We start from the raw sequence: 6,305 nt of genomic DNA, 5'->3' as shown, positions 1-6,305 counted from the left end.
CGATAGAGAGATGATGATGACTCTCATGATCCGAGTTGTTGCGGTTATTGTGATGCAATTCACGTTGCTTGTGAATGTCTCTAGATCATGTTCTATACATATTGATGGTCCACATTGATTATTTTGGGCGGAATTGAATGTTTTCCTTGTCTGGTGATGTTCTTCATGTTATGAAATGTTCTTGATGGTTGTAGCGTGTTGCGGATGATCGAGGCGTAATTGTTGGAGGTGTTTCGTATTTGTAGTATTGATTTGGATCTAGACTATATCTTAGCCGACATTGTTTTGGTCCACATGTATTTTTGTAGCGTGTGAGGATATTATTTTGTAATTTTTATTGAGGGTTTAGCCGACCTATATTGTTGGCAATTTGGAGGAATTGATTATGTGTTGCATTGATGTTTGTCATTGATGTCAACACTAGCGTGTTTGGTTGTCTACCAGGTTCCGGTAGAGTGGTTGGATTGTGATGTTGATCTGGAGATCATCTCTGGTATTCTTCGGTGCATTCAGTTTGGTGGAATTGGTTTGGTTCGGTCATTCATGTGGTTCATGTGTGTGTCACATTCAATTGGCTCGAGATTTGGTGATCTGGAAGCTATCATATGTTCTAGTAAGCCTTTTGGTTACCAGTAAGGGTTTTATGGCTAGAGCTTTGTTGAAGATCTTTTAATGGATTTGATAAGTGGTGTTGGTGTGGCTTCTAGAAGGTTCTCAGGATGTTGATGGTTATCATGTTTGTATTCCAGTTGATTGGTGGTGTTGCATTTGGCTTATGGCGACCTATTTTAGGTCTGGTGCTATTTTGTGTTATTCTCCTATGTTATGGACCAGTTTATGTAACGTGTTGGTGGATGCTCCCGATGAGTTACCAGTTGGATTTATTATTTGGTTAATGTTGTTTTGGTCTTAGGCTGAATTGGGTTATCATTGGTTTGTGGGTTTATGTAATGGATTTATTGTATTATCTTTTAGGTGGCCGTCCTAATTGTTTAGGTCCCAGGTTTGTATAAATATGATGTAAGATCTATTTGTAGATCATGGTCATGGATGGTTATGCGATTATCTGTGTGAAAATAAGGTTGTAATCATATATAGAGGATTTGTTTGATCATTGGTGACCGAATTCAGTTTGAGTAAGAGGTTTAAGACCTCTAGTATTGAGCTTAACCAGAACTGTACTTAGGCATAGGAAATGTTATTCTTACAGTTCAATCTTCTTTCTAGATTATAGTCCATTGATTTCTTGTAGTCAATGAGGCTCCTTTTGTGATGAGAAATGTGCTCTAGGCTATTGGCCTTCCTTCATGTGTGGGCCCCTTATATGTAATATTTATTCATCTAATCAATGGATAGATATTGTGGGTCTCCAATCCCATCGTGTTTTTTCCTTATTGAAGTTTTCCACGTATACATATGTGGTTTTATGGTGTTCATCTTTGTGGTTGCATTATTACTTTTTGTTACTTTTTTTTATACCCACCAATTGCTAAGTTGTGCTAATAAGGTTAAAATTAATAATACCGGTAGAACATTGATTCACCCCCCCCCCCCCCCCATCTTAGTGTTCTTGGATTCCAACATATATTTCATGGGTTGAAGATTTCATATAATAATATGTAATAATAATTGTAAGTGATCATGTTATGTGTGAATATTGTATCAATTATTTAGTAGCGGGGTAGATATGCAAAGTTATGCGAAGAAATGTGTTGCAATAAAGTTTTGACAGTGAGCTTAACCAGACATGTACTCAAGCATATAGAGATGCTATTTTCATAGTTCATATGATATAGATTATAGTTTGAATGTTTTTGTAAGTCATTAAGACTTCCTGTAAGGCAATGAGCCTTTCCTTAAGGTTGTAGCCTATTTTGGGTTTCTTATTTTGAGCAGTGAGCTATGGGTAGTGTACCTTAATGCATGTGCATTTCCATTGTAATATTCACATTTACTCCTAACATGGTATTATATCATTGTGGGTAGGTTCTCACCATGGTTTTTCCCTTAACCAAGTTTTCCATGTCAAAAATATTGGTGTTGGTTAATGCTTTAAATGTCAATTATCAAATCTATTTTGTGGTTTAAGTTGCAGCAAATTTTGGTGCAAACTGATTCCCCCCCCCCCCCTCCCTCTTAGTTTGTTGCATTCTTGCCAACAATAAGGAGGGGGGCAGACTAGTGAGGCAAATAGTGATTCAGATGGTATGTCTTGGGAGAATGAAGAGGATGAATGGGGTTTAATGGATGAGGAAGACATAGAGAAGATTTGAACTATAAATCAAATAGATTCACAGGTCTTGAAAGCTTGTTTGGGTGAAAAGAAATCAAGAGGGAGGAAATCCAACAGAGTCGGGATTGCTATGGCAAGAAGTGCTAAGGGTCAAAGTAAGTTAACAGTAGGGAAGGGGGCAACCCTTCCTAAAAAGAGATAAAAATCATTAGATGGAATGTCAGGGGATGCAAGGCCCCTGACAAGAGATGTTTGATCAAGCGTGGGTTTGATCAAATGAAGCCTGAGTTAGTTTGTTTACAAGAAACTAAGTTGAACTTGAAAGATGTGGGCATGGGGGCTTCACTGGCTAGGCAATATTATATCACGTGCATTCATATTGAGGGTTTTAATATCCAAAAATGAGGGTGCAATATATTGCCTATCGAAGAAAATAGGGGGTTTTTAATTCTGGCTATGAAAAAATACAATATTTGGTAAAAATAGGGGGCTTTTAATTCGGGATGTGTATTGGGAGGGAGTGACAAAAAAGGAGTTTAGGGCAATATTCTTTGAAAATAGGGGGATTCTTTAGTATGCCATGAATGCATGTGCTATAACCCAAGTTCACTAAGTGAATCCCCCATGGACATGGGAAATTGGATGAGATGTTGGAAGTCGTGGACCGGGATTTTTTGGAATGTGAATGGCTCAATAGGTGGTCTTGGTATTCTTTGGAACATGGCATCCCTAAGCATGGAGGAATTAGTAAATGCCCAATTTTGGCAACTTTGTAGGGTTCATTCTTTTAGGCTAAACTATGACTTATTTGTTTTAGATGTCTATGGCCCGACTAAGGTTCGTCTTCAACCAAAAGTTTGGTGATAGATATCTTTGATCCTACAAAATTTAGCTAATGAGTTGGTCATTTTGGGCAAAGATTTTAATGCAACCTTGGATGTGGCAAACAAGATAGGGGGGAGAGTGGGATTTAGAAGCTCACATGAGGAATTTTAGAATTTTGTTGCTTCTAATGGTTTGAGGGAGATTAATACTTGTAGTGGTGCCTTTACCTAGACTAATAGAAGGTGGGGATTAGGGCATATTACAGAGAAGTTGGACAGGTTTTTCCTGGGAGGTAATGGGATAGTAAAAAATATTGTTTGAAGCAGACATAAAGCCAATTGTTGCCTCTGATCACTTCCTAGTAGAGTTACTTGTTGTGCATGATAGAGCTCCAATCAGATGCCCCTTCAAGTTTGAAAAGATGTGGTTATGGGATGGTGACCTTCTGGATTTAGTGAGTGAGGCTCCGATGTTTGTGGGTACACATGCTTTTAGATTCTTCAAAAAACTATAGTTTTTAAAAGAGAAGTTGAAGGAATGGAACAGGGTTAAATTTGGGAACATATTTTTTAACAAAGTGATCCTAGAATCATAATTAAGTGAGATCTTGGAGACCACTGGGTAAGTGCACCAAGATGGTGAACAGAAAAGTGGCCACATGCCAAAAAAAACCAATTTTTCATAACCCGTACGGGTTCTAAAAATTCAAAAATGTGCTAGGCTTGGTAACACCACACCTAGAGAAAAAACAATTTAAAAAACCAAAAGTTCCTCAAAACCCATATGGGTTTTGAGGAACATTTTTTTTTAATAAAAAATTAAAAGTTTCTCAAAACCCGTGCGGGTTTTGAGAAATATATTTCTTTTGTGTAGGCCACAGGTTTTGGCCATTTTCAACGCCAAAACTAGTGGAATAGCAGCAAGGAGAAGCATAAAACATAGAACCCGCATGGGTTTGCGACTATTTTGGATTTTCTCAACATCGAGAGCAATTTTCAAAAATGGCACCCCGTCGAACACGTAAGATTTGATTTGTTTGATTAATTTTGTTTGCATTTTAATTAAAGTAGGGTTTTTTAATTGATTTAAGTTTTGTTTTTATTAATTTGATGTCAGATTCTTCAAGCAATCCCCAAAAACAAAATAGACAACAAAGACCTCCTTCTGCACAAGCAACATGAGAAAACCTTGTTAACATTGCACAAGAGCAACAAGAAAACCCTCAAAATAGTGCCCAAATTTCTATATTGGTGAATAGTTTGAGGACCTCTAGGCTTGAGCACCACTCAACCCTCGCTAGAACACTAGAAACAATGGCTAATAGTGCAAATGAGGTATCTAGGGAGGTTACAAAATGGGGTTCATGGAGGGATAGATGTCGAACATTTTATGTGGATGGGTTGTCATATGATCAAGTGAAGAAAAAGGGCATAGTTAAAGCTGACATATCTTCTCTTTTCATTGATCTTGTTACCAATAACAACCTAGAACTAAATACGACTCGATTTCCTATGTATTGGTGTGTTCATGCTACATTGAAAGAAGCTTTTTGGGATAGGTGGTATATGGTCTTTGACCAACCACCTTGTAATAATTGGAAGGTGCCTCTATATTTTTTGAGAAAGTTGTGTTGTGAGTTTATCCTCGACGAGAAGCCGAATTACTTTGACATCAGACAATTTTAGGGTAGAGGGAGAGGCTCTGCGTAGGATAGACTTGGGGCCCATAGGGTGGTAGACCCATAGCATAGGAGGCATACAACTCCTAAAACCATGGTTCATGTCACTACCCCTATATCCTTGAAGGAGTTTATGGAATTACAAACTCTTCAGGCAGCTACATCATTGACTGATGTCATTGTTCAGCATGGCACACAGCTGGTAGAAGCAGAGGATGTACCAACACCTGTAGCACCTCCTTCATCAGCGGCACCTCCTTCATCAGCAACACCTCCTTCCTCAGCGGTACCTCCTTCAGCAGCAGCACCTCATGCATCATTTGGCACGAGCCAGCCCATTCAGCATATGTGCCCCACATGCCAAGGTGTATGTTCTGGTGTAGACACTAACACAGACGAGGATAGTTCGACATCTCATTCATGTACATGTTGTGGGAGTAGATGTCATGCTTCCACTGCAGAGGATGTGGCCCTCACAGACAAACTGCTCAATATGTTGTACCCTCTCTATCAAACACATGTGTGTTTAATTCTGTTTATGACATGTTATCAATTAAGTGACTAAATCTAATAAAAAGAAATGAATTTTTATTTTTAAAATAGTTTAAAGTGACATATAAATAAAATTCATTACAGGGTGCGGTAGGTGGTGGGAGTACACCACATGCTATTCAGTCGACTCCTTGGTGATGAGTAGTTTCACCACCAGAGGTAAAGATTTGTAAATTTATTAAAAATATAATAATACATTGGTTTCAAAATATCTTTTGTTAATTATATGTATGATTACTTGGTATTTTGTAGGGATTATCAATGGCTGAGATGTCCCAACTTGATGATATCACGCTTTCGGCCATTGACTTTGGCCAAGATAGCTATGCGGTACCATTTAGATTTATATATTTTTTACTTAAGTGATATATTAAATACATGCTCTTTTCCCTTATGTTAATTTTTTCCATTAGTTTACCCTACCTACCTCAAGGACATCTCGTGTGAGAAAGCGATCCTCTAGCACTCCGAGGCAGAAAAAGATATCCTCTCGGACACCCAAATGATAGAAGATAATTCACTACAATTTAAATTCAATTGTTGAAATGTATTATGATTAAACATGTATATGTAGATATTGATAAATGCACTTAATTTATTTGTTCTATATACAAAAATATATGGGGTTTATAGAATTAATGAATGCACCTGATGTTGATGAGGTTCAGCAGAGGGAAGAGGTGATATCTTCATATTCACTTTGGATTGCATTCTTGCTTGTTCGAAATAACTAAATCCTTTTATGTCTATATCATATGTTATCATTTTTCATACAGGAAATGGTAATAACTGCATCAGATTCGACTAGGTCTCCTAAGGTTATAGGAGAACTATACGAAGCTTTGTTGTGCATTTTTTCTACATATGTTAAAAATATTTGTTCTATCTAGTTTGTCAACAACTTTGGGTTATTAACTTGTATGATTGTCTTTAAACTATTACAGGCCCCTTCCAAACTTCCTATTGTTATTCTACCATTCCATTTTAGTAGTAGTCCTACACGTATATTATGGGATC

This window comes from Cryptomeria japonica, chromosome 7 (assembly GCF_030272615.1).
Source record: "Cryptomeria japonica chromosome 7, Sugi_1.0, whole genome shotgun sequence".
NCBI classification, from domain to species: Eukaryota; Viridiplantae; Streptophyta; class Pinopsida; order Cupressales; family Cupressaceae; genus Cryptomeria; species Cryptomeria japonica.
The sequence above is the reverse complement of the archived record's forward strand: the minus strand, read 5'-3'. Positions refer to the sequence as shown.